This window comes from Eschrichtius robustus, chromosome 7 (assembly GCF_028021215.1).
Source record: "Eschrichtius robustus isolate mEscRob2 chromosome 7, mEscRob2.pri, whole genome shotgun sequence".
Lineage (NCBI taxonomy): Eukaryota > Metazoa > Chordata > Mammalia > Artiodactyla > Eschrichtiidae > Eschrichtius > Eschrichtius robustus.
Window position 1 is genome coordinate 89,263,815 of NC_090830.1, and position 27,811 is coordinate 89,291,625.

The 27,811-nt window shown below is 35.0% G+C and overlaps 1 protein-coding gene across 3 annotated transcripts in view; it reads left to right on the plus strand.

Annotated features, from left to right (window-relative positions):
• Window positions 1–27,811, plus strand: part of BMPR1A (bone morphogenetic protein receptor type 1A) — a 137,820-nt gene that overhangs the window by 45,167 nt on the left and 64,842 nt on the right. The window contains exon 2 of one of the 3 annotated variants that reach the window (XM_068548013.1): window positions 11,079–11,146. The exons of the other annotated variants lie outside the window; for them this stretch is intronic. The gene's annotated coding sequence lies outside the window, so the exon portion shown is untranslated. The remainder of the gene's footprint in view (window positions 1–11,078; window positions 11,147–27,811) is intronic. 3 annotated transcript variants of the gene reach the window in all.

A 27,811-nucleotide genomic window follows, 5' to 3' on the forward strand; every position in this document is an offset into this window, starting at 1 on the left:
TTTCCCTGGCGGGGCCCCCAAAAGAGAACCATTTTAACTTAAATATTTGTAAAAATTGCTACTTAGTTTTTTCTTTTACAGTCTTTACTTTTATATAGTTTAGCTTCCAAGTGAGCCTGAAGATTATTTCTTTGTCTATTCAAAGGTATTTTAAAAATGGTAATTTTTTGAGAGGCCTACAAGTTATATTTTAATATTGCAGTTAAACACAAATTTAACTCAAATTAATATTGAGTTAAACTTAAAAAGTATTTTACATTTTATTTTGAGAAAAAAAATAACTTTCCTGGCATAAAATGGCATGAATTGGACTGTTCTTATATTTCACAAATGTGATGGGAAAAAGTCCCGAAAGCAGTTACAATATTTCTTTTGTTCTATTTCCTTGCTGCTCTTAGATAAATGAAGACTTCAAAAAGATTTTTCACATAAAAACTGTCATAAAATTCCCAGTGTCATATTCTGAATGTTAATTTGACTGTTTTGTGTTATAATTTTTCGAGTTCTAAGTTTTAGTTAGAATATATATAAACTTTTTTTTAACTTTTAAGGAATCACTTTAAAAATTTGGTTATTAAAATTTGAATATATTTCATAAGTATATGTTTATATGTAACTGGTCCCATTTCTGAGGGTTTAAGAAACTTAAGCATTATTTGTAAATTAATTATACCTCTGTTAAACATTATCAGTCCATTAAAAAGTATTGATTTTTTCCCCTTATCTAGGTCATTTTAAGTATTAATAACGTGCATCAATCTGCTTAATACTCTTCAGAAAAAAGTCACTATTATTAGTAATCAGATTATGTCATAGAAATATAGTCCCATTTATATCAATCTTTTTAGTATTTTGAGAGTAGGTGTCGTATTTTCTAAACAAGACTATTGTCCCCTCACACTTTTTCCAAAAGAGGAAAGATACAGCTGATAAAAATTTGTGGCTGGGCATTGGGACTAGATGTTCTGTTGTATACTTACTGTTCATACAGGTTTTGTTCTCTCTAGCTCATGATTTAATTCTAATTTGTTTACATATTTTTGCTCAATAATAAGATGTCGGATTGGCTTTATATTCTGTGGCCCTAATTCTGTAGTCTTATCTTTGCTTCTCTGTTAATCCCCTCCTTCTCTTCTTATCTAATATATCCAAGCCTTCTCAGTAGGCTCAACCTAAATCTTACCTTTTCTGTGAAGCCTTAATTTCATCTGAGCTCTTGATCATTTCTTCCTTTTCTGTGCTTCTGTAGGGCTTTTAATGACAGTTTGTACTATTTTTCTTTGATTTAAAATAATTATACTAGCTACCATTTGTGTTTCTACGGTATGCTGTGCCATTATTGTTAATCTTAAAAATAGCTGGTAAGGTAAGTATTGACCTACTTACATGAGGAAAGTGAACAGTTATGCTGTGCTGGAAGTTTAGTCACGTCTTTTCTCTTTGGCTCCTATCACGCATATTGGGAACCTTAAACATACTAGATTCTTAATAAATATGGGGTGATTAGATGACTGATATTTTGGTTCCCTCTTCCTTTTAAAGATGGTTTTTGGAAAGGGTGAGAAAAGCTGAGTCTATTAGGATTTGTGAATTTTTCGTTCTTTGAGTTGCATGGCATGTCAAGCACCATCATGGGTTTCTCTCCTAAACTTCCACGTGTTCAAGAATAGAACGTGTTCCAAAACAATTGACGTGTGGTTCCCTACATTGCTTAAAAATCTATGACTGCATGAGGCAGGGAAGATGTTTGAAAGTAACCTGTGAGAATATAGAGTATGCTGCTGTAGGATCTTGTTATTTAAATCATTAAGTGAATATATTTATATATTTAAAAAACTGGATGTAGAATGGAGATAAATCTCATGAGGTATTTTTGAGTTTTGAATCTTTTATTGTATTTGAACACTTTGTACATTGGCTATTTGTTATTTTGACATAAAAATCATTAATTGCTAGTGAGAGTTGAGACATTTTGGGCACATTTTCTTTTTTTTAAAAAATTAATTATTTAATTAATTTGGTTGCGTCAAGTCTTAGTTGCGGCACACGGGATCTTTGTTGCGCATGCGGGATCTTTCATTGCAGCGCATGGACTCTTCGTTGCAGCATGCAGGCTTAGTTGCCCTCCGGCATGTGGAATCTGAGATCCCTGACCAGGGATCAAACCCATGTCCCCTGCATTGAAAGGCAGATTCTTAACCACGGGACCACCAGGGAAGTCCCTGGACACATTTTCTTAAGTATATTTTTAAAACTTTTTTATTTATTCCTATGGTGCCAGTTTTTTACTAGAAAACTGTGCCCCATTTTAGTGCTTTACTTTTGTAGCTTCCTAACCCATGTTATTTTTATGTCTTTGCAAAAGCCAAGTAATTGACAAATTTATTACAATATCCATACTTCAAAACTTAATATTGTTTAACACATTATCAATAAAAGCATTTTAACCATTTTCTCCACATTATTTGATAAATGTAATTGGTTTTGTCTTTTTAATTTTTATAAATACATAATGTATTAATTATTTTTTATTCATTGAGCTTTGGAATTAAATCCTGATAAAGGTTTTACTTTTTAAATATTGAGGTTATGTGTGTGTGTCTTGTCGGGAAAAGAATGGCTTTAAAAACATCAAAGTGAAGACTTACACATAGAAACTTAACACTAGCATATATGAAATATAAATAGAATTATGTACTAATAGCATTTTAATGTAATTTATTTATTTTTTTTGGCATGGCTAAAAAGAAATTTATTCAGGTAAATTTATATATACATTTATAGTAACAGCTGTCAGCATACAGATTGGTTTTATTGTTTAAACATTTCTACCATGTCAAATTTCACTGATGGTTGTAGTAAATAGCAATTTTTTATTAAAATTTAATAAAGACCTATGTATTTCTAGAGGGTCTCACGACCTGGAACTATGTATTCATATGAATTATATTAAACAATTTTTTAATTTTAAAAACACTATTTTGCAATTATAATACTATATCAAACTTCAATAAGAACTTTTGCAGCATCAACTAAGTAACAGGAGCTAAACTAAAAAGAGGAATCAAAATGACTTTAGGGAAGAAAGCACAGGCAGATGTTCTGCTGTGGTTGAGGGTGTCCAGGGCCTGGATGCTGTGAAGTTGAGCCAAACCTGCAGGTGGCCCTGGGTCCCAGAGTGCTCTCAGCATGACCCTTCTCTCTCCCGGGGGAGCTGGGGACCCAGGGGAGCCCCTGGTCCTTCTGGGCCCAGACTGTAATATTTTTAAAGGAGCCACTTCACTGTAACAGAGCAGTTGTCTTTTTATCCCCCTTATTATATTGAGATTTTGCCCAGTATTGTCTTTTTACTTAAACTTACACACCTTTGTCAAAGCTATCATAATACCTTGTTTTACATTTCTTTTTTGGCACTTATCATCATTGTAATTAAATTATAATTTGTATGAACATTTTTAAAAGGATCTGTTCTGTTTCCGTTCTTAGAAACTGTAAGGCTCTATGTGAGGAGGGAATCTTGGTTCCTTGTGTTACTGGGCTAAGCACAGTGCCTTGCCCACCACACATGTTCAGTAAATTCTTTGTGGCAGCAGCCAGTGTTCTTTTTTTTTTAGTCTTCTTTAATTAATGAAAAAAGCTTTGATTCTATAAAACTTTTAGTCTTTTTAGAGACTCTGGAAAGAAACATATTAACCAAAAAGCAGAGCTGACTTCAGTTTTACTTGTCTTGAAAATAACTGGCTATTTCAATGATTGTAAGATCAATGAAAGTGAAGAATTTATTAGGAGTTGAAATTAAGGTTTAGCTGTATTTTCAAAGGATATCATCCTTCAATAGTTTTGTTTTGCATTTTTGTTACTGTGATTTAAGATGGTTGTAATTATTCTTGATTGATGATACCTGTCAAAAAACAAGCCTAACCAACTATTTCTGCTGGATTCTGAGTGCTGAGAAACAAAAACTGAGAAGTTTGTGAACTGTTGCAAGTTGTCTGTAAAATGAGATAATAAAATCTACTTCACAAGGTAATTTAGGCTTTAATGAAATACCCAAATGTGAGTGTTTAGTAGTGTCCCTTGCACACTGTAGGTGTGCTATAAATGTTAATTATCTTGTAGGTGTAAGAAAACTGCCCTTCACAAAAGCAGCTGAAAATTTAAAGATGAATTTCTTTCCCATTGCAAACTAGTATCAAAATGCAAATTTGGTATATTACTTTAAAAAAGACAGATGTTAAATGGCACTTGGTGATGGTAGAGCTTATTTAACCTTGCTTTGAATCTCTGAATGGGTATATTATAGAAAAACTTGTGATATCCCTTTTTGGAGGGAAGAATTACCTAAAAACAAGAAAAATGTGAAAGAAAAATAAGCAGACCTACTATGATTCTTTAACCTTGAAGTTGTAAACTGGTGGCCTCTCAGCTGGATTTGGCCTGCGGGCATGTTATATTTGGCTTACGCTGTATTTTTTTAATTAGTTACAAACAATTAAAAGTTGGGAGATTTCCCAAAAAGAAAATCCAGCTCTCTGGCTTATTTTGAAAAACTGGAATATGGCAGCATAGGACCTACGTTCCCCAGTTGCAACAATCAGTGGAGCTAAGTAGTAGAGGATGCTCTAATCTGGCACTCTGTGTTGTCTCCCCAATCCTAAAGTGACAGTCCTTTTTGACTCTATCAAAAAAGGGAAACCTAAAATAGAGCCGTTTGTGTTTTAAGAAAAATAGGAAAGCTTCTAATTCTTTGTGAAAATAAAGAACATTTTTACATATATCTGTCAAAGGTCACAGTTTAGGACTTAAGAAAAAATCATAGTAGGAACTGTGATAAATATAATGTGTGGAAAATATGTGTAATGAAAAACTTTTACTAGAACACGAACTCAAACATCAACAGGGATTTTTTAAAAAATGAGAATAAAATAAAATTAGTGAAGCTGCTACGAAGGAAAAAACTCATTAAGAGAAATTTCCTGGGCATAAAATCTCTTATGTATGTTGAGTTACTTAGAGTGTTTAGAGAGCAAAGAAATTAGTATGTTTTAGCACCAGTAATTTGGAGACATGAGTTTATATGGAAATATTGCTTAAGTGTTAAAAATATGACCAAGAGGGACTTCCCTGGTGGTCCAGTGGTAAAGAATCTGCCTTACAATGCAGGGGACTCAGGTTCGATCCCTGGTCAGGGAACTAAGGTCCCACATGCTGCAGGGCAACTAAGCCAGCACGCCACAACTGCTGATCTCGCATGCCTCAACTAGAGAGCCTGCGTGCTGCAAACGGCAGAGCCCACGTGCCCTGGAGCCTGTGTGCCACAACTAGAGAGAGAAAAACCAGCATGCCACAACTGGAGAGAAGCCCGCATGCCACAATGAAAGATCCTGCACGCCTCAACAAAGATCCCGCGTGCCGCAACTAAGACCCAACATAGTCTTAGTAAATAAAAATAAAATAAATAGTAAATAAATCTTTTCCAAAAAAAACTTAAAAAAATATGACCACGAAATTTACAGGGCAGCTTTTACAAAAATGCTAAATTATTTCTGTTGAGGTTGATGTAAGCACAGAGATAACTATCACCTCGTTAGCTCTATTTGGTTTTGATATCAGTGAGAATTTTGACTATTTCTCCTCTCTTTTCTCTAGTCTTTGCCTCTTCATTGGTTTATTTCCATCAGCAAATAATCTCTAGTATAGACTTAGTAAGAAAACAGTCATCTTCCAGCCTCTTGCTTAGTAGCCACATGCATCGGGGAGTTGTTTACTTGCAGTACCTTCTCTCCCTCACCTTCCCTTGACTATTTAACCTGCTCCTATCATCGATCTACCTGTTTGCCGTGAGTAATGTCTCAAAAACCATTCTTGTCCGTGTCGTTGATGGCTTCCATATGCCAGATTTTCTGTCCTCATTGTCAGCTGCTCAGTGGTATTTGACACAACTGACTCCTCTGTATGGAACTCTTATCTGCTGTGATAATCTATTGCCTTCCAGGTCTTTCAGCGAAGTCCAAATGGTGGCTGAGGAACATGCTAAGTCAGGGCTGAGGAACGGACTCTTGCTGGTTTAAGCCTTTACACCTAAGCCCTTAAGTCCTGTGTAAATTCTGTATCATAACTCAGGTTTTATACCTTTTATCCTGCACTTTAGGCTAATTTATGAAAGGACAAAAAAGAGGATTGCAAAAGTAAAAATAATCATGTTAGAGAATCTGAACTCCATTATGAATACTTCTTGCCTCTGTATTGCAAGTGCAAATGTTTGAATGACTGTGATGTAAAGGGAAGGGAGAAGAATCTAGGAATTTGACATGAAATATCACATTTAAATAAGCATTTTTTCCCCTGCAGAACAAACATTTGCTTATAACATAAGTTGAGATGCAAGTAGCACTCAGATCCAGTGAGTCTGAAGCTGAAAAAAAAGTCCTTGTAGGTACTTACTATTTCTTCAGCTAGAATATTAACTTCAGTCAATTTAAAAAACTTATAACATTTTAATAACTTGGTGTCAAATTATAGGAAGTTACCCAAATTTTAGTCTTTTTTTTCATTCCAACTAAAGATAACAAACACAGAAGTGTGAAAAAATAGGAGTTAAGTACTTTTTGTTACTCAAATAACTCTTAAGCATTACAGGAAAAGCCAATTGTCAAATCAAAGTAGAAAATTGTTCCCTTTAAAATGAAATCAGGTGGGTAGAATAACATACTCTGATGTTACTGCCCTAGCCACAACTCTAAAAGCATAATAATAAGTGTAATAATGTTATAGGTTTATTAAGATTGCTACATAAAACAAGAAAATATATTCAGTGTTGTCTTTAATAACAATTTACACCAGCCATTTTCTTTATGGTTTCTGCTTTTAATGTCAAATTTAGAAATTACTTCCCCATTGCAATAGTATTTTCAAGTTCTTTTATAGTTTCACATTTTACATCTTAACCTTTTATTTATCTGGAATTAATTTTGTTGCATGAGGTAAGGATCCAATTCAGTTTTTCCTCAAATGGTCAGCACATTCAACACCCTTTATTTATTTGAGATGCTGCTTTTACTACATTCTTATATATATCTGGATCTACTTTTGGCCTCCTCTTAAAATGTGTCCCTTGACAGTAGAACACATTGTTTATACTGATGTAGCTTCCAGTATATTTTAATACATGGTAAGGCAGATACTTCTTTGTTACTTTTCCAAAAGTTTAGGACACTCCAAAGTTTATTTTTCCAAATGTCTTTAGAGTCCTTTTTGTCTGATTCCATTCAAAACCCTGTTAACATTTGTTGATAGATTTGGATAGAACTGATGTCTTTACAGTATACAGTTTTCTAACTCATAAAGTGGTACGCCTTCTTTTATTAGGCTTCTTTGACTTTCAGTAAAATTTTTGGTGTATTTTTAGGTGCTGTTGTGAGTGAGATTATTTTTTCATTATATTTTGTAAACTTTTGATAATATATGAAAAACTTGTATATTTAATAAACTTCACATGTTTAACTCTTTTAGTTTTAATAATTTTTTAGTTGATTCTAATGGGAGATTTTTTTAAAATATGTCTTTAAATAATGATAACTGTTAAATCAATTTTAGTATACTTATTCTCATATGAGATTTAGTTTACATTAAAAGCACTTATATCAATAGGATAGTTCATTGAGTTTGGTTAGTTCTTTATATCACATGATTTTCTTTACAGTGCAAGATTGGTGTTTGGTGATTTCTTCAATCTTTATTTGGTGAATAGTAGTGAGTAATTAAAATATCTGTGCTTTTTAAACATCTTTATTTGGTGAAAGTATATCTCAGATGTCTGTAAAAATTATTTAATTTATTTTAGCATAATGTCCTGTAGGTGTGTTTTGTTTGTTTGTTTGACTATTTTAATTCTTTTGTTTGTTTCTGCTTAGGATAGCAGAAAATTATTTTCTCCCAGCTCTGGAGGCTAAACATCCAAAATCAGGTTGTTGCCTGAGCTATGCTCCCTCTGAGGGTGCTAGGGAAGGATCTGTTCCAGGCCTCTTTCCTAACTTCTCATAGCCGCAAGCATTCATTGGGCTGTAAATGGCCATCTTCTCCCTGTCTCTCTTCACATGTCTTTATACAAATTTCCCCCTTTTATAAGGACACCAGCCATATTGGATTAGGGCCCACTCTAATGATCTCATTTTATTATGATGACCTCTGTAAAGACAATATCTTCAAATCAAGGTCACATTCTGAGGTACTGGAGGTTAGGACTACAACATATGAACTTAATTCATTTATGTTTTTATTTTTACTTTTTATTTTGAAATTACTTCATACTTAGAAAAGATGCAAGAATAGCATAGTATCCATTCATCTATCGATGGACATTTAGGTTGCTTTCATGTCCTGGCTATATAGAATCTAAAAAAAAAAAAAAATGATACTGATGATCCTAGTGGCAGGGCAGGAATAAAGACATAGACATAGAGAATGGACTTGAGGACACGGGGTGGAGGGCGAAGCTGGGGCGAAGTGAGAGTAGCATTGACATATATACACTACCAAATGTAAAATAGATAGCTAGTGGGAAGCAGCAGCATAGCACAGGGAGGTCAGCTCGGTGCTTTGTGACCACCTAGAGGGGTAGGATAGGGAGGGAGACGCAAGAGGGAGGGGATATGCGGATATATGTATGCATATGACTGAGTCACTTTGTTGTACAGCAGAAACTAACAACATCGTGAAGCAATTATACTCCAATAAAGATGTATTTAAAAAAATAAATAAAACCTTTTAAAAAATAGCATAGTAAAACTCCCATATACTCTTTATCTGGGATTCATCAATTTTTAACATTTTTCCACATTTGCATTGTTCTCTGGGTCTCTACTTCTTTCCTTTACCTAATCTACACGTACACAGTTTATTTTTGATGAACTCTTTGAGAGAATTAAGTTGTATGTATTTTACCCTTACTATTTCAGTTTCTGTTTTCTAAAAACAAGGGTATTCTCATATGTAATCACACTTAGGTTATCAAATTCAGGAAATTTAACATTGATACAGTACTTTAACCTATTACACTTTTTTCTGTTATCTCAACTATCTCAAGTCTTTTTTAGACTCCGCCCCCCCCAGCAGAGGATTTAGTCTGGGATCACATACTGTTTTTAGTTGTCATGTCTCTTTAATCTGGAACAGTTCCTTAGCTGTCCTTTGTCTTTCATGACAGTAACATGTTTTAAGAATATAGGCCATGGGCTTCCCTGGTGGCGCAGTGATTGTGAATCCGCCTGTCAATGCAGGGGACACGGGTTCGATCCCTGGTCTGGGAGGATCCCACATGCCGCGGAGCAGCTAGGCCTGTGTGCCACAACTGCTGAGCCTACGCTCTAGAGCCCGCGAATCACAGCTGTTGAGCCTGCATGCCACAACTTCTGAAGCCTGAACGCCTGGAGCCCGTGCTCCACAACAAGAGAAGCCACCGCAATGAGAAGCCTGCACACTGCAGTGAAGAGTAGCCCCCGCTCGCTGCAACTAGAGAAAGCCCGCGCGCAGCAACGAAGACCCAACACAGCCAAAAATGAATAAATAAAATAAATAAATTTAAAATAAATAAATAAAATAGTGCTAGAAATTAAAAAAAAAAAAGAATATAGGCCAGTTATTTTATACAGTATTCCTCAATTTGGAGTTATCTGACATTTTCTCATTGTTAGATTTAGGTGATGCATCTCTGGCCAGAATTCTACATAAATGATGATGTGTCCTTTCTCAGGCTATCCCATTCAGAAGCATGATATGTCTGACCTTACTTGTCATTAGTAATGTTGGTTTGATCACCTGGCTAGGGTGTTGTCCAGTTTCTTCATTGTATAGTCACTGTTTCCCCCTTTACAACTAATAAACTGTGGGGAGATACTTGAATACTTGAATATCTTACTGTCTTACGTCTTTATTTATTCTCTTTATCTATCTAGCTATCATCAGTATGGACTGATGGACTTCTGCTTTATCCAGTGGGTTATAATCCATTACAACCCTTATTTTTTGTTGTTGTTACTTGTATTTAATTTTTAAAAAATTTTTACATAATTTTAAAAGGTTACTTTTCCATTTACAGTTATAACAAAATACTGACTATATTTCCTGTGTTGTACAATACATCCTTGAGTTTATCTTACACCCAGTAGTTTGTACCTCCCACTCTCCCAATCCTATATTGCCTCCCCTCCGCCCACTGGTAACCACTGGTTTGCTCTCTCTCTGTGAGTCTGCTTCTTTTTTGTCATGTTCACTAGTTTGTTGTACTTTTTTTAGATTCCACAAAAAAGTGTTATCATACAGTATTTGTCCTTCTCTGTCTGACTTATTTCACTTAGCGTAATGCCCTCCAAGTCATACATGTTGCTGCACATGGCAAAATTTTGTTCTTTTTTATGGCTGAGTGGTATTCCATTGTGTGTGTGTGATATATATATATATATATATATATATATATATATATATGCCACATCCTCTTTATCCATTCATTTACATATCCTGGCCCTGGTGTCCTTTGGGTGTGACCCTATCATTTTCTGACACAGTGATGTTCCAGGCTCATGTTGGACCTTTTGTGCCCCATCTATGGGGCAGAATCAGTCATGTCTCTAAGGAGGCCAGGTTTCTCTTAGTGGAGAAACAATATATAGAAACCAAGATCTGGACATTAGGTATTCTCATTAGTACTGGTGTCATTGCTTCCAGTCCCTTCCAGTGAACATAGTTAGGAACTATATTTTTTATTATATTATTTTTTAAAAAATAATTTTAGTTTATACTAACACCATCAATTCTCATCCAACCCTACAGGATTTTTTTTTTTTTTTTTTTTTGCTTTTCTCCATTCCATGTTCTAATTTATTAAGTTTTAAAAATTGAAGTATAGTATGTATATATATGTAAACATATATATAAAGTGAAGTGTGCAGATCTTATGTATACAGTTCAATCAGTTTTGGAAAATGCATACACCTTTGTAATCCATACCCCTATCAAGATACTGATTATAATTTTTAAAAACTGTTTCTCATTGTGGATAATATTGATTTGTTTACTTTTAGATACTTGATCCTTGAATGTGCCCATTCACAAATTCATTTGCACTTCAGTTGAACAGCCATAAGCCAAAGTAAGTTTACTGGTATTTCACCAATGAAACAGACAAACAAAAAAAGGGTCTTCTATATTCTGTGGGTTAATGCAGATATAATTATTTCTCACTAGTCATTTGCATTTTATTTTGTTAGAATTGGGCTGAAAAAATGTTGATGTTTCTTCAAGGATTGTATCACTACATTTTTCTAATTGCAAATTGTGATGGTAAAGAAAGCAAAGTGTGTATTTCCTTATGAGTGGGTGAAGTACCTTGTAGTTCCTGGAGTTTTGCCAGGTTTTTCTTGAACCCTTCTGTCAATTGGTGGCACTGTCCACAGAAATTTATAATTTGCAACAGCAGTCTTTTATTAACTAGTGGAATAGGAATGAACAGAATTGATGAGTTTTATTTTTTATTTATTTATTTTTGGCTGCATTGGGTCTTCTTTGCTGCACGCGGGCTTTCTCTAGTTGCAGTGAGCGGGGGCTACTCTTTGTTGCGGTGTGCAGACTCCTCATGTGGTGGCTTCTCTTGTTGTGGAGCACGGGCTCTAGGTGTGTGGGCTTCACTAGTTGTGGCTCGCGGGCTCTAGAACACAGGCTCAGTAGTTGTGGCGCACGGGCTTAGTTACTCCATGGCATGTGGGATCTTCCCAGACCAGAGCTCAAACCCATGTCCCCTGCAGTGGCAGGCGGATTTTAACCACTGCGTCACCAGGGAAGTCCCGATGAGTTTTATTTTAAAAGGATATTTCTAGAGTGGAGAATTCGTTCGGTTCTTTGAGTTAATTTTACAGTTGACTCTGTAAAGCCAGATCAGTAAGATTTTGCAGGACTGGAGAAGTTACCAAAAAGATAAAAAGAGAATTGGCAAAAAATTAGTAATTATGGTAGAAAGAACAGTAGTTAATAAAAAGCCAGGTTTTGCTAGTACTTACAATTGTATTAATAACAGTATAAACCTGACAAGTTATATATATATATGTGAGAAATATTTGGTTGTTAGTACTAGCAAACTCGTCCAATTCTTTCTGAAGTTGAGGTATACATTCTGGAATGTATTACATCAACCCTAAAACATATATCTGTGTAATTCCTAGGCACTGATGTACTGTTATTCTGTGTACCATTAAGAAAGAAAATAAATGATACCTATTAAACAATGATGTGATATTAATCTTAAGACGTACCTTGATTTTACAGTTGTTAAAATGTGAAAAGATCCATTAAGAAAGAAAAATGATGCCTATTAAACAATGATATTATATCAATTTTAAGACACATTCTGATTTCACAGTTGTTAAAATGTTTAAAATGTGTTGATGAATTATATTAATCAATGAATAACAGTCCATTGTCTGGATATACCACAGCTTATTTATGCATTTACCTACTGAAGGACATCTTGATTGCTTCCAAGTTTTGGCAATTATGAATAAAGTTCCTTTAAACATCTTTGTGCAGGTTTTTGTGTGGACACAAGTTTTCAACTCATTTGGGATACCAAGTAGCAGGATTTCTGGATTGTATGCTAATAGTATGTTTAGTTTTTGTAAGAAACTGCCAAATTCTTCCAGTGTGGCTATGCCATTTTGCATTCCCACCAGCAATGAATGAGGGTCCCTTTGCTCTGTATCCTTATCAGCATTTTATGATGTCAGTGCTTTAGATTTTGACCATTTTAATAAATGTGTGGTAACATTTACCTGATTGTTGTTTTAATTTATAATTCCTTAGGGACATATGATGTTGGCTGGGATTGTATTGACTTAATAGATAATAGGGAAGAACTGGTATCTTGACAGTATTGAGTCCTCCTATTCATTAACATGGATTGTCTTTCCATTTATTTAGTTCTTCGACTTTTTTCATTAATTTTGTAGTTTTCCTCATATAGATCTTATACGTATTTTATTAGATTTATACCTAAGTATTTCATTTTGGGAGTGCTGATGTAAATGATTTTAATTTCAAATTCCACAAGTGTATTACTGGCATATAGGAGAGCAATTGACTTTTGTATATTAACCTTGTGTCTTGCAACTTTGCTGTAATTGATTATTAATTCTAGTTTTTTTGTCGTTGATTCATGTAGATTTTCTATATAGATGATCACATCATCTGTGAACAAAGACAGTTCTTTCTTTCTAATCTTTATACCATTTATTTCTTTTTCTTGTCTTATTCCATTAGCTTGGATTTCCAGTGTGATTTGAAAAGGAGTGGTAAGAAGGGATATGTTGCCTTGTTCCTGATCTTAGTGGGAAAGCTTTGAGTGTCTCACTATTAAATGTGATGTTAGCTGTAGGTTTTTGGTAGATGTTCTTCTTCAAATTGAGGAAGTTCCCCTCTATCCCTAGTTTGCTGAGATTTTTCTTTTAATCGTGAATGAGTGTAAAATAGTCTCAAATGCTTTTTCTGCATCTAATGATAGCATCATGTGGTTTTTCTTCTTTAGTCTTCTGATGTGATGGATTGAATTAGTTGATTTCTTGAATGTTGAACCAGCCTTGCATACCTGGATTAAATGCCAGTTGGTCATGGTATAAATTCTTTTTATACATTGTTGGATTTGATGTGCTAATATTCTTTTTTTTTTTTTTTTTTTGGCTACACTGCACAGCTTGCAGGATCTTAGTTCCCCGACCAGCAGTGAGAGCACTGAGTCCTAACCACTGGACCACCAGGGAATTCCCGATGTGCTAATATTCTGTTCAGGATTTTTGTATATATGTTTATGAGAGATTGGTCTCTAGTTTTCTTGTAATGTCTTTATCTGGTTTTGGTATTAGGGTAATGCTGGCCTCATAGAATGAGTTAGGAAGTATTCCCTTTGTTTCTATCTTCTGAAAAAGATTATAGAGAATTGTTATAATATCTTTTTAAGTGTTTGCCAGAATTCACTAGAGAACCCATCTGGGCCTGGTGCTTTCTGGTTTGGAAGATTATTAATTATGATTCAGTTTCTCTAGAAATGTAGACCTATTTAGATAGTCTGTTTATTCATGTGTGAGTTTTGGCAAATTTTGTCTTCCAAGGAATAGGACCATTTCATCTAAGTTATCTAATTTGTTGGCATAGAGCTCGTGGTATTCTTTCATTAACCTTTTAATGACCATGGGATCTGTAGTGGTGTCTCCTCTTTCATTTCTGACATTAGTAATTTGTGTCATTTTTCTTTTTATCAATTTTATTCATATTTTCAAAGAATCTTTTCAAAGAACCTTTGGTTTCCTTGATTTTTCTCTGTTGATTTCCTGTTTTCAGTTTTATTATTTTCTGCTCTGATTTTTATTACTTCTTTTCATCTGCTTACCTTGGATTTAATTTGCCCTTCTTTTCCTAGTTTCTTTAGATGGCACCTTACATTATTGATTTGAGATCTCTCTTCTTTTCTAATACATGCATTCAATGCTGTAAATTTTCCTCTAAGCACTGCTTTCACTGCATCCCATCGAATTTGAAAATTTATACTTTCATTTTCATTTAGCTCAAATTATTCTTAAATGTCTCTTGAAAATTCTTCTTTGGCCCATTTCCTTTAGAAGTGCATTGTTTAATCTCTAAATATTTTGAGATTTTTCAACTATCTTTCTACTTTTGATTCTAGTTTAATTCCGTGATGGTCTGAGAGGAGATATTGTATGATTTCTATTGTTTTAAATTTGTTAAGGTATATTTTATATACCACCATAAGGTATATTTTATAAACCACCATAATGTGGTCTGTCTTGGTGAATAGTCCGTGTAAGAGTACAGAATTCTAGGTTTGTTTTTTTTTTTCTTGACACTTTAAATATTTCATTGCACTCTCTTCTTGCTTGCATGGTTTCTGAAGAGAAGTCAGATGTAATTCTTATCTTTGCCCCTCTATAGGTAAGGTGTTTTTTCCCTCTATTTTCTTTCAAGAATTTTTCTTAATCTTTTACTTTCTGTAGTTTGAAAATGATCTATATAGGTGTAGTTTTTTGGTCATTTATCCTGCTTGGTGTTCTCTGAACTTCCTGGATCTGTGGTTTGGTATCTAACATTAATTTGGAGAAATTTTCAGTCAGTGTTTCAAGTATGTTTCCTGTTCCTTTTCTCTTTTTCTTTTTCTTCTCTTTTTTGTATTACTTCTCCTTCTTGTTATGCATATGTTACATCTTTTCTAGTTGTTCCACAGTTCTTTGATATTCTGTTCTTTTTTGGTGTTTTTTTTGGTTTGCTTTTCAATTTTGGAGATTTTCCCTGACATATCCTCAAGCTCAGAAGTTCTTTCCTCAGCCGTGTGTAGTCTACTAAGAAGTTCATCAAAGGCACTTTGAAAACAGGTTTAAAAATCTTTATAAGAAACAGTTATACCCTGGGACCTAGGGTTTATATCATCTTCTAACACTTGTCCTCACAGCCAAGTGCCTGCCCGTGGTAATGACTTCTTAGTGCTCTTCCACATTCATTTCTCCTTTCATTCCAGGCATATGGGAACATTTAATTCCTTTGTTTCCTTAAAGTTCGGTGGTATCATGTGATTGATTCTGGCCAGTGAACTTTGAGGGGAGGTGTGTGTTATTTCTGTGTTGACATAGTGAAAAGTCCATGAAGAGTTGCTGGTCTTTTTCTTTATCTGGAAGTACCTAGCCATATGTTTCATTTGATACAAGAACAAGATAGTCAGCCTGGGTCCTTGGATGACTGTGAAACAGATCCTGCTTGTTATGTTGGACATTTTACATGAGACAGAAGTAGACTTTTGTTGTGTTGAGCCACTGAAATTTTGGAGTTATTCAGTGGCTACTGAGCACTTAACATGTGGCTAGCCCTAACTGAGATGTGCTTTAATTGTAATGTACATACCAGGTTTGGAAGTTTAACTATGAAAAAAGAAAAGAAAATATCTTACTAATAATTTTTATATTTATTATATTGAAATAACATTTTGGATCCATTGGGTGAAACAAATCTATTAATTTCAGCTCTTTTTCTAGTTTTTTTTCATGGGGGCACTAGAAAATTTTAAATTAACACATGTAGTAGCATTTGCAGTATTATATTTATCTTGGACAGTGCTGAACCCAACCTGGACAAATTCAGTAGTCCTGGCAGAAGTTGGATGTTTGAGTGTTTAGAGAAACTAAACCAGTGAGACCCTAGATTTGAGAGAATACAGAATAGGAAAACACTGTAAATGAGGATTAAGCAAAAGTCTACTTACTAGATCAGAAGATGTGCCCTTACTTTTTGTCCCATGTTACTTTTCCCACTTGTTTGCAGAGCAGTGGCAGTCAGAAGTGTATACTCCATCTAGGAGACTGGAGGACTCTTCTAAGAAACTGACTCCAGGGAAAAGAGCAGCAGAGCCTGACATTCGAGGGTCTCCATATCTGCACAGGCAGGTGATTGCCCAGTTACCATACAGTGAAGCCCACTAGTTTACAAGCACTCCTATACCCACAGCGTTGTCCAGTCAGAGTTCCTGTGCTTCACTGTTACATGAACAGTACCCAAGGATCACCAGGTATTTGCTGGAAATTTCTAATAGGAAAGCAGCTCCTTAAGGGAAAGAGAATAATAATAGTAGCAGTGAGTTGTTTGCATATTAAGATAATGCAGATAATGATAATACAAATAAAAGGAAAAGATTAGCACATACTCTTTGTGATGAGGCTCATCTCTAATATTCCCCTACCCCGCATTCCCCCAATATATTTTAAGAAGTGTGCTGAAGCATGAATAGTTCTTTGGTTAGTAATTTAAAGGAGCAGGTGAGAAGATCTTCTTATTACTTTCAGCTAGCTCAGTTTTCCTTTATTTTAAAATTTACAAGTTGATGGAAGGAAAAGTGTGCCTATAGTGAGAGAAGTAGTACAGCAAAATGGTACAGTGTTCGAAATTCTTCTTAAAATAAGTGTTATTATTGAAAAGTATAGATAAATGTAGAAGTTATTTTTTTTTCCTCTGTTAAGCAGTGGTTTATATATGCTGGAATCATACCTGAGTGCAAGAGCATGTTCTTGTGATCTAACGTATCTGAATTTGAATCCTGTCTCTGCCACCTACTAGATGTGGCTGCAAAGAGAAATTACTTAACCTCATAAGACACAGACAGTAAGACAGAATGTAATTTCCATGAAGGCAGGGCTTTTTTCGTTCTTTTTGTTCATTGCTATATCCCTAGACTGGAATTGTTCATGGGATACATAGTTAGCACTCATTAAATATTCATTGTATGAAAAGAGTCCCTACCTCATAGATTTTCTTTTATTCCGTCCTCGCATAAAATGAAGAGCTTGATTGCTACTTATTTTTTTTAAGCTGCTTCAGAAAGGTCTGTGTATGTGTACAATTTACCTGTCTCGGGAAAACTTTTCAGCTATACCAAGTTTCAGATCTTTGCAACTTGATTTTTCCTAGGAAACTACCTTCTTATTGTCAAATTAGAAATTTATGCTTGAACTCTGGTGCTTCCTTTGACAATGCATGTCGTCTCCTAAAAGTGATGGCACTTTATAACATCAGCTTCATAGATTATTATAGTGGTTGTTACCCTAGAGATTAATAATAGGGTATTGTCTCTAGGTATACCACAGATTCTCCTAGTTTTGAATGGTGCAGTTTAACGTGCATGCTAACTGTGAAAAAGAAATGATTTTCCTACCTTCCTTCAGTACTTTCTTTTATGGCCATGTGATAATTAGGTAGATGGTTTCTGCTAGTTCTGGCAAATTCGTAAATCCAATTGCTTTCCAACTTTTTTTCCCACTACTCCGTACATCTCTCTCTGTGCCTAATCCCCACCCTTTCAGTTATTGAAGATGACTTCATTCTCTTTCTTAGAGAAGTTTGAAGGTACCAAATGTAAGTTCTGTAAATTTCTTCTCATCTCAAAGATCTCTTTTTATGTGTCTTTCTCTTCTCTCTCTCCTGTCTCACAAGAAGTTTCCCCTTTTCTAAGGCTAAATCCTTGTCTTCGTTGAGACCTCCCGCTCCTTGTCTGTTTTGACATTCATCCTTGACAGGCTATTTCCAGTTAGATTACTACCCTGATCAAATTTCCTTGAAATTGAAAATAAACCAGCAAAACCTCCCTTTGACACTGTTATTACCTTGAGGCTATATACCATTCTTCTTCTCATCTTTGAACTTCTCAAAATGGTAGTCTATACCTGAATAGCTCCTGTCACTTTTTAAACATACTTCTTCCTTGCCATTGCCATTTTGCCTCTACCACTTCCCTTGAATTCGTCAGCAACCCATTTAGCAAATTTAACAGCTTCTTCCATGTTTTTAAATTACTTGTGCTTTCTGCAGTATTTGAAATTGTCATTATCTTTTTACTTTTTTTTTTTAAGAACCTCACTTTAAAAAATTTACCTTGCAATACAAAATGTGGAAAATACAGAAAAATATAAGAAAGGTGATAATCCACTGTAATGTCACCTCTCAGAGATACCCACTGTTAAATTTGGGGCAGTATCTGTTTTATCTTTTTTTTTTTAATGCGTTAAACAAAAGAAGGATCATACTATGCCTATGCCTGTTGTTTTGATATCTGCTTTATTTCTGTTTTAGTATATTGTGAGTATATTTCCAAGTCCTTATTCTTCTGTAGTACAATATAGTTGCCACACAAACTGGCAGTGTTGAAACTGCCCAGGTAGAAATCCTGGCTCCAAATACTCACTAGCTGTGTGACTTTGAGCAAGTTGCTACTCTGGGTTTCAGTTTCCTCATCTGGAAAATGAAGATGGCATTCTTATCTAATTCTTATCTAATTCCTAGGGTTGCTGTAAGTAATAAATGAGATAGTATGTAAAAAATAATTCTTGGCACTTAATAAATGTTAACTATCATGATAATAGTATGTGAATTTACTATAGTTTATTTAGATTATTTCTGTTTTATTTCTTTTGCTATCATTAAGAGTGTTGTAGGACCATTCATATAGCTAAATGAATGTCATGATTTTTTTGGTAGATTTTTATTAGTGAAATATAAAAATCTCTGTTAACTAAAATTGCTGGGCTAGTGCGTACATGATGCATGTTGCTAAACTGCCCTCTATAGAGGATATCCTCATTCATACTCGAGGGTGGTATAAGAGATCATTAGCTTCATTACATTTTTCAAAAACTTCATGTTATTGCCTACATTTTGTACTGCATCTCTTGCTAAAAGTGAGTATCTGTGTGATGAATGTGTTGTTTTCCCTCTCTTGTCAAAATGTTGGGCTTGTTTAGAAGGGGATCACTGTTACATCATGGTTACCCACAGGTATTTCATTCATTATTTAGGTCTAATTTAAATATAGGTATATATTTAGTTTTTTTCTTACTGATTATAAATCTTTCGGTTCTGAAAATAATTATTTTTCTATCCTGAATAAATTCAAACCTCTCTCTCTTAATCTGTATCAGTTTGTGTGTGGATAAAACCCTAATTACCATCTACCCTAATTTTACTAAGAATATTTTTTAAAATAAATTTATTTATTTTATTTATTTATTGTTGGCTGTGTTGGTTCTTCATTGCTGTGTGCAGGCTTTCTCTAGTTGGCGGTGAGCAGGGGCTGCCCTTCATTGCGGTGCGCGTGCTTCTCATTATGGTCGCTTCTCTTGTTGCAGAGCACGGGCTCTAGGCACGTGGGCTTCAGTAGTTGTGGCTCGTGGACTCTAGAGCTCAGGCTCAGCAGTTGTGGCACACGGGCTTAGTTGCTCCGTGGCGTGTGGGATCTTCCCAGACCAGGGCTCGAACCTGTGTCCCCTGCGTTGGCAGGCGGATTCTTAATCACTGCGCCACCAGGGAAGTCCATTAAGAATATTTTAAAACAGCTTTATTGAGCTACAATTCACATAACATAAAATTAACCCATTTAAAGTGTACAGTTTGTGTACATATTCACAGATATGTGCAGCATCACCGTAGTCAATTTTAGAACATTTTCATTACCTCAGAATGAAACCTTCATTTAAAAATTGTGAATCAAAAAAAAAAATTGTGAATCACTATATTGTACACCTGTAACTTGTATAATATTGTACAACTATACTTCAATAAAAAAAATTAAAAAATGAAACCTTCATACCCTTTAGCTATCACCCCCCCCATAATTTTATTATTTTAAAATAGTATTTTATATTTATCTCGTTGTTATATCAAAGCCTGTTGGTTCAGGATTTGGAAAGAAAGCATAGTTTAGATTAAAAGTACAGTCTCTGGAGTCTGACTGACCTGGGTTGAATCCCAGCCCTACTTTATATATTAACTGTGTGACTTTGGTCAGGTTACTCAACCACTCTGAGCCTCAGTTTTCTTATAATATGGAATTAGTAGAGGTACCTGCCTCAAAAGTTTATTTTAAAGATTAAACAAGATAATAAATGTATAGAATTTAGTACAGTAACTGGCACATAGTAAATGTTCAGTAAATATAGAGAATATGTTTGATGTTGCACTTTTGTTCTTAAATCAACTAACAAGTATTTGATGCTATTAGGCATTGTTAAGTACTGAATGTTGTTTCTATCAATGATTCAGAATGTTTTCTGTACTTAAGCAACATTTTTATACATTTTATATTATTTTCTCTCATAGAAAACTCTCATTACTTTCTGAGAATACAGTTGATTTCCTGTTGATAGAAAACAGTAATAGTAGCTTACACTTAGAAAGTACTTACATTTGCCTGGCACTGTTCTAAGTGCTATACCTGCATTAACTCCTTTGATCCTCACCCTTCAGATACATGCAGTTATTCTCCCTGCTTTACAGATTGGATACCAAGGAGGTTAAGCAACTTGGTCCAAAGTATTACAACAGGTTAGTGGTGGAGCCAGGATTCTAACCTTGGTACTCAGTCTGGCTACAAAGCCCATGCTCTTAACCCTGTGTTCTTCTCTTTATTCTCTCTTTCTTAAAAGAATGGTAGGTGGATTTCAAACATCTTGGCATCTTGGCTTTTGGGAGTTCTGTATTAAGAAGGACTGTGAAATCTTTGATGCTTGATTGTAAGGAGAACTAAAACAAGTATTGATATCTGCTATGGACATGGGCTTCAGGGTGGCTGGGAATTTATCATCTGGTTCAGACCATGCATTGATTATTATGTTCCACCACTCTAGAATCTGGGCCCCAGGTGGGACAGTAGCCAGGCCCAGTGCACCCTCCCAGCCCCCAACACCCCAGACCTCCCAGTAAAACGCCCATCTGAACCTCTACCCCTCCCTCCTTGCATACTATCAAACCCTGAGAGTCTTTAGAAGGGCCACTTTAAATTCAGCCCACAGTGATCTCTCCACCTGTGAAGCAAGTCTTTTTTACTTCTCAGTTAATTGTCATGTGTGGTGGTACAACAGTATATGTATTGTCATCTGGTGCTGTTGTTTAAGCTTTAATATATTATGGCTTGACTCCTCAAGTTGATTAAATGTTGCTTGCCAGCAGGGAACTGTGTCTTAAATGTTTTAAAATTTACTGTAGTGCCCTCAGAAGTATTATCCAGTAATCTTTTTTTCTCTCTCTTTCAACCTCACTTGCTTATTGATAATAGAGCTGTTCTCTGAAATTCAAACATATCTAGCTTCACAATCTTAGTCCCTAAAGTACAGGTGTGTTTTGAAGAAGGTGGGTAGTCCATAGTCAGGCTGTTGTATTATGTGCATTATATTGGGGTAGTTGCTTCTAATTGTCTGTCTGAAACTCTTCAAAACCTGATGTTGCTTCTTTTTGAAATCTTACTTGATTGCCCTGGTTGTTGCTCATCCTGCTTACAAGCCCCTCCCTTAGGCATGTGACTCACTGATTTAAAAGACAGTGTTGTTCAGTAATTAACTACCTGCCTCTCATCACATAGAAATGAGAACTTAAATGCAGCCTTCCTACCTAAAACTTTCTTCCCTATGTGTTTACCTGTGAACATGTAGCAACACTGTCCTTTTGGAGGAAATATCTGTAGTCCATTTCCCACTCCTGTCAGAAATGATTAGTTTGCATGTGCCTGTACAGGTGATGAATTTTATATGGGTGCTCTTAATTGAAAATTGTATTTTCTATAATTTCTAGAATGTTGTTTAGTTTCATTGATGCACACGTTTGGATGAATGACAATTGAATATTTAATGAAGGTAGTTTTTAGTTTTTAATAAATAATAAGAAAGCCAAATATTGAACACAGGTTAACTGGATTAAATTCTGACCATCAGTACATCCTTAGGTAATAGGATGGTTATCCATTTTAATGATGTATAATTTTTTTTTTATGGAAACCACCCATGTTTTAAAGAAATTCATTCCATCCTTACTGCCTTGCCTTGGCAATCCTGAAAAATACGGGTATGCATCATTAGGAGGTAAATCTGTTCTGCGAAAGAAATTTTAAAACATTCTTCTATTTGCTAAGTAGGACATTTAAAAGTACTGTGTTCTAATATATTGGTATTGCTATATGTATTTAGGTAGTATCAAATAAAATCTTTGTAGGGACTTCCCTGGTGGTCCAGTGGTTAAGAATCTGCCTGCCAATGCAGGGGACACAAGTTCGAGCCCTGGTCCAGGAATATCCCACATGCTGCGGAGCAACTAAGCCCATGTGCCACAACTACTGAAGCCCAAGTGCCTAGAGCCCATGCTGTGCAACAAGAGAAGCGACCACAATGAGAAGCCTGCGCACCGCAACAAAGAGTAGCCCCCGCTCGCCGCAGGTAGAGAAAGCCCGCGCACAGCAACGAAGACCCAACGCAGCCAAAAATAAATAAATAATAAAAATAAATTAATTATAAAAAAATTTTTAAAAGTCTTTTATATTATAGTACAGTTGACTTGCTAAACAGTTTTTTTTAAGCCCATGTGCCTTTAAATTGATTATGATACTCTGTTTCTGAAGCGCAGCTGTAATTCTCAACCTGTTAAGATAAACGTATGTTTCATCCTGTTGAACAACTTACAATTTATAATTTATAGGAAATAAATTTAAAAATTTGCTGATGGAGGAAAGATCTCTGGGATTTCCTTGTAGATCTGTCAATATTTGATTTTAATAATCTCTGTCATACTGACATTGTTTACTAAAAACTATGTGTAAAATTATAACTCATAATAGATAAAGTACCTCTTTTTCCCCAATTTTTTTACCTTAAAAACTTTTAAATTGGTATAATATTTGAACAGATAGTAAATACCCATTTCAGCTATATTTACCAGTTCACTTGCTAACATTTTGCCTCATCTGCTCTCTCTCTCTTTGTTTATAAAAACACCCACACTTTTTTTTTCTGAGCCATTTGAAAGTAAGCTTCAATAGCCACTGTTTCCACCACCCCTCACCCTTACCCTCGTGGTCTTTTATGAAATCTCATCTAGTTTTTTTTTAATAGGATACCCTACATTTACTGTTTGCATTTTTGTATTTCATGACTAAAGATAAAATTTTTTGGAATGAATAATATATAGGTAGTGTTGTGTATTTTCTGTTGCATTATCTCAGGAGATGAAGTAATTTTTTTTCTTTTTCTTTTTCATTTTATAATAGTATTTGTTTGGATTTAGTATTTAGCTTAGTATTTGTTTTATTGCTTCTAAAGATTTGTCATATCATGTCCTTAAATTTCAAAATACAATTTTGTAGTGCTTATGTCTTAATTTCTTTAATTAACTTATGATAGATTCCAAAATATAGGAAGTGAATAATAGACATTTGTGTACCTAATACCCAGACTTTAAACATACTAACACTTAACCATACTTACTTCAGATTAAACTAAAATTTTTATTCTAAAATCTATCCTGTATACAAGGGTACATATGATGTAGATGTACATTTTACAAAGTTTTAATAATAAATGAATATATCTGTCCCAACCCCCTATCTCAATAAATGTAATGGCATCTTAGAAGCTTTCCAGGCCTCAGGACAATGGCTTCTTCCCAGAAGAAGCCATCATCCTAAATTATTAAATGTTATTCTGTTACTTTTCCTTAAGTTTTTCCACTTTTGTGTTTTTTCCTTTAACATACATTTTCCTAGTGTGTACTATTTTTGAATTTTGTGTGAATGGAGTCATACTGTATATATGTATTCTTCTTGGACTTGTTGGGGTTTTTTGGGTTTTTTTTCCCCCCCTCTGGCTCTGTCTCCAACCTTCGTTTTTTGTTTTTTTTAATTTATTTATTTTATTATTTAATTTTATTTATTTATTTATTTTGGCTGTGTTGGGTCTTTGTTGCTGCGCTCGGGCTTTTCTCTAGTTGCAGCAAGCAGGAGCTACTCTTCATTGCGGTGCGCGGGCTTCTCATTGTGGTGGCTTCTCTTGTTGCGGAGCACACAGGCTTCAGTAGCTGTGGCATGTGGGCTCAGTAGTTGTGGCTCGCAGGCTCTAGAGCACAGGCTCAGTAGTTGTGGCGCACGGGCTTAGTTGCTCCACAGCATGTGGGATCTTCCCGGACCAGGGCTTGAACCCGTGTCGCCTGCATTGGCAGGCAGATTCTTAACGACTGCACCACCAGGGAAGCCCTGGACTTGTTGTTCAACATTATGGTTTCGAGATTTCATTCATGTTGACACACTTATCTGAGGTACATTCATTTATACTACCATGTGATAATTCCATTATATGAATATACTACAGTTTATCCATTTTACTGTTGTTGGACACTTGGGTTTCCTCTAGTGTTTGCTGTTAAGAAAACGCTGCTGTAAATATTCTTGTACATGCTTTCTGGTAGATATGTGCAAAAGGTTCCGCAGATTATATACCTTGAGCTAGAATTTTGGGGTCTTTGGGTATGCAAAATGTCAACTTTACTAGGTAGTGGCAAAAAAAACCTTCTTGTAAACAGTTGTACATTAAGCCAAATAAGGAATTAAAGAGAAACAGGTTTGTGAGAAGGTGGAAAAACAAATGATGAGTTCTGTTTCATGTATTTTGAGCTTAGCATCTTGTTAGAAATGTCAAATAGGCATCTGAGGTGTGTTTATAGTTTTTAGCTCCACCCATCTTTGTTTTCTTCCTTGGTTGTCTCATTCAGGTGTCTCATCTATCCCTTCTCCTTGAAGTGGTCTTATAAAAATTGTTATAATACCACAGCATAAACATTATTTGATCATAATAGAAGATGTGTTCAGTTTTTATACCCTCAGTCTCAGGCTGTCATATGCAGCCTTTTTATTTTTATAGACTTCAAAACATAGAGCTATATTAAGCTAGTACAGGGATAATGTAAATGAAAAGTGGGGAGAGGGTACTGTTATTATGAGCAAACATGCATTCTAGGTAGCTGTTAGCAAGGGGAAGAAAACTTAACAAGAAAAAATGGGGATGCAAGCTAAAACAAATAAGCAGACAAGCAAGTAAATAAGTACAGTAAGTCCCCTACATACGAATCTTCAAGTTGCAGACTTTCAAGGATGCAAACGTGCCCTTGTATGCCAGCTGTTGTACTGTACTACTGTACTTTTCAAGGTACTGAAAGATTAAAAATGTTTTCTTTATTTTTTTGTGTTTGTTTTTTATGTATTATTTGTCTGAAAAGTATTATAAACCTATTACAGTATACTATATAGCCGATTGTGTTAGTTGGGTACCTAGGCTAACTTTGTTGGACTTACGAACAAATTGGACTTAACGCTCTCTCAGAGCAGAACTCGTTCGTATGTAGGGGACTTACTCTAGATAAACACGGCACTCTTGGGACCATTTAGAACTGGGGCCAACAACACTATGTATTAATAGTCCCTGATAATTTCACTATGTTGTAGCATAACTCTGTAACTGGTGTTCATAATGTTAATTCTAAATAATCTTTATTCTTCATTTGAGAAGATGCAACAATGCACATTTTAGAAGAACTGGTGAACCCTTAGCACTCCTGATGATTCCTAATAGCAGAAATTTTATTGTTTATATGTAGTATGGTGTGTTTACCTATCAGCTAATAAAACAAATGATCTATGGATAATTTCTCAAAACTCTACAGGAAAAAAATGGGTGATACATATTTCTGTACTGACTGAACTAGATATATTAGATATATTTGGAAAGGAAAAGAAGATGTATCAAATCATTTAAATGTCTTTTACTGTGAATATTACCTTAATAAATTATAGAGAAAATTAAAATGAAAATATAGTAGTGGTTTTTATGCCCCATTGTCAGAAGAATAAATTGAAAAAGAGCATACAGGGAGATGATTATTTGGGGGTTTGTTCTGCTGTAGGTGGTTATATCAAACTTGCTACATTTGCTACCCCTAAAACAGATTTGACATCACCTAGGAGTAACTGCTTCTTCCCAGAACCAGAGGGTGGGGGGTACAGAGGGGACTGAAGACCCAGAATTTGGTCTAGGAATTGCTGGTTTCTTTAGACTTTTATTATGGGGATTCCTCATTCCCACAGGGTACTGGAAACCACTGCAGAATTGAAGTTGTCTAGCTGATTTGGAAAAAATAATGTATCTTAAATAATCTTTGAACATTTATTTTGCTATTCCAAATCTAAAGCAGAGGTAAAAACATTTTTAGAAGGTAGAGTTTTTTACATTTTAAATTTTGAAATAATTATAGATTCATAGGAAATTGAAAAAATAATAGTAAGGTGAGGCCCTTGTATCCTTCACCTTCCCCCAGTGGTTACTTCATACATGTAGTACAATATAATCTAGAAGTTGACACTGGTACATTTTGTTTATATAGTTCTGACCCATTTAAACACTGTGGTGGTAGATGTGTGTAACCACTGCAGCATCAAGACATGGGTTCTGTCCCCACAAAGATCTCCCTTAAGCTACTCACACACTTGCCCCCTGTGGCAACCATTAATCTCTTTTTCATCTCTATGATTTTGTCATTTCGAGAGTGTTTTATAAATGGAATCATACAGTACATGACCTTTTTTCACTCAGCCTAATCCTTTGAGATCCATCCAAGTTGTATGAATCAATAGTTTATTCCTTTTTATTGCCGAGTAGGATTCCATGGTATGAATGTACCATAGTTTGTTTAACCATTCATCTTTTGAAGGGCATTCTATTTTTTCCAGGTTTTGGCTATTAAAAATAAGGCTGCTGTGAACATTCATGTTCATTTCTTTGGGACAGGTGCCCAGGAGTGCAGTTGGTTACATGTGAGTGTATATTTAGTTTTTAAAGAAACTTTCAAACCATTTTCCAAGTGGCTATGCCGTTTTATAGTCTCAACAGCAATGTATGAAAGATCCATTTTCTTCACATTCTTGTCAGCGCTTGGTATTGTCACTATTTTTTATTTTAGCTTTCGATTAGATGTGTAGTAATATCTCAGCATAGTCTTAATTTGCATTTCCCTGATGGCTAGTGTTGTTGACCATATCTTTTCATGTGCTATCCAAATATCTTCTTCAGTGAAATATTTCTTCATATTCTTTGCCCATCTTCTAGGTGAATTTTTTTAATGTTGAGTTTTGAGATTTCTTTACGTATTCTAGATGAGTCGTTTGTCGTATATTTGGATTGCAAATATATTTTCCCAGTCTGTACCTGTGTCTTCATCTTCTTAACAGGGTTTTTTGCAGAGCAAACATATAAAATTCTGATGAAGTCCAATTTATCAATTTTTTTTCTTTTAGGGATCATCCTTTTGGTGTTTTTCTCCAGTCCCACCCTCTACCCCCGACCCCAGACAGCCATTAATGTATTTTCTGTTTCTATGGACTTGCATATTCTGGAATTTCATATAAATGGAATCATAT